The sequence below is a fragment of the Cavia porcellus genome, unplaced genomic scaffold, assembly GCF_034190915.1.
Source record: "Cavia porcellus strain 051 isolate PalLab524CR breed Dunkin Hartley unplaced genomic scaffold, mCavPor4.1 scaffold_6, whole genome shotgun sequence".
Classification (NCBI taxonomy): domain Eukaryota; kingdom Metazoa; phylum Chordata; class Mammalia; order Rodentia; family Caviidae; genus Cavia; species Cavia porcellus.
The window spans coordinates 40,809,891-40,811,701 of NW_026947489.1; the positions used below are offsets into that span (position 1 = coordinate 40,809,891).

The 1,811-nt window shown below is 35.9% G+C and overlaps 1 pseudogene; it reads left to right on the top strand.

The window, feature by feature from the left end:
- The first annotated feature begins 997 nt into the window (after positions 1–997).
- LOC106028877 (large ribosomal subunit protein uL22-like) lies at positions 998–1,573 on the top strand (annotated as a pseudogene).
- The last annotated feature ends 238 nt before the right edge of the window (positions 1,574–1,811 follow it).

Sequence of the window (1,811 nt, forward strand, 5' to 3'; positions counted from 1 at the left end):
GGGTAACAGGAAGCAGGGGTAGCTATTCTATTTTCACACAAAGTAAGTTTCAGGCTGAGACTGATCAGAAGAGACAAGAAGGTCACTACATATTTGTTAAGGGAACAATCCAAGAGAAAGAAATAACAATCATAAATATACATGCACCAAATACCTGTGCACCCAACTATATAAAATATACACCAATAGATATGAAAAACCAGGTAAGCACTTGTACATTTGTAATGGGAAAACTCAATACCTCACTGTCACAAGTAGATCAACTAGATGAAAAATCAACAAAGAAATATCAGAGCTAAACAAACTTTTGAACAAGTGGACTTAATAGCTCTCTCTAGTATTCTATCCCATAACAGAATATACATTCCTCTCAGCAGCACTCAGACCACATACTAGTTTACATAACATGTTTAATTAAGTGCAAAGGAAGTGAAATTGTTCCATACATATTATCAAATCATAGTATAGTGAAATTGGAAAACAATGGCAAAATTAGCCACAAAAACTACATAAACACATGTAAATTAAATAACACCCTTCTAAACAACCAGTTAAGTCACAGATGAAACTAAAGAAGAAATTAGATGGTTTCTACAATTAAATGATAATTCCAACAGGACATACTGGAACTTATGGTATGCAGTGAAAGCAGTCTTATCTGTGAAATTTATAGCAGTGAATTCCAACATCAGGAAAACATAGTAAGTTCAAATAAACAACCTAATGTCAAACCTCAAGTTTCTAGAAAAAGAAGAACAAGCTAAACCCAAAGTGCATACAAGGGAGGAAATTATAAATATCAGAGCAGAAATTAATGCAGTTGAGATAAGAAAACAACACAAAAAGCAAATGAAGAGTCAGTTCTTTAAAAATTAAATAAAATAGACAAACCCTTAGCCAGCCTTATCAAAAACAGGAAAGAAAACACTCAAATCATGCAGTTAAGAATGAAAAGGATCTCTTCCTGTAAGAGGACTGAGGCGACCTGTGAAAATGGTTCACTACTCTCTCGACCCAGAAAATCCCACAAAATCATGCAAATCAAGAGGGTCAAATCTTCAGGTTCACTTTATGAATACCCGTGAAACTGCCCAGGCCATCAAGAGTATGCGTATACAAAAGGCCACCAAGTATCTGAAGGATGTCACACCAAAGAAGCACTGTGTGTCGTTCAGCCCTTACAATGGTGGTGTTGGAAAGTGTGCCCAGGCCAAACAGTGGGGCCAGACCCAGGATCAGTAGCCCAAAAAGAGAGCTGAATTTTTGCTGCACTTGCTTAAAAATGCAAAGAATAATGCTGAACTTACGGGTTTAGATATAGATTCTCTGGTCATTGGACATATCCAGGTGAAAAATGCACTCAAGATGCACCACTGTGCTTAGAGAGCTCATGGCTGGATTAACCCATACATGAGCTGAGTGAGATGAGCAGAGCACATCTCAATGAGCAGAGCACATTGAGATGATCCTCACTGAAAAGAAACAAATTGTTCCTAAACCAGAGAAGGAAGTTGCACAGAAGAAAAAAATGTCTCAGAAGAAACTAAAGAAACAAAACATGGCACGGGAATAAATTATGCATAAAATAATGCAAATAAAAGTTTTTTATTTTTTTATTTTTTCATTTTTTTTTTCCAACAAGAACAGTTGTGTAAAAAGTTTTTTAGAAAGGGATGAAATCCCAATGGATCCTGCAGAAATTCAGAGGATCATCAATACATACTATAACGTTGATTGATTGTGTTAATTTGAGAAGTTTAGAACTTTAACTAAATCAGATCAGCAATTCTACACCCTAGGGAGTGGAAGAC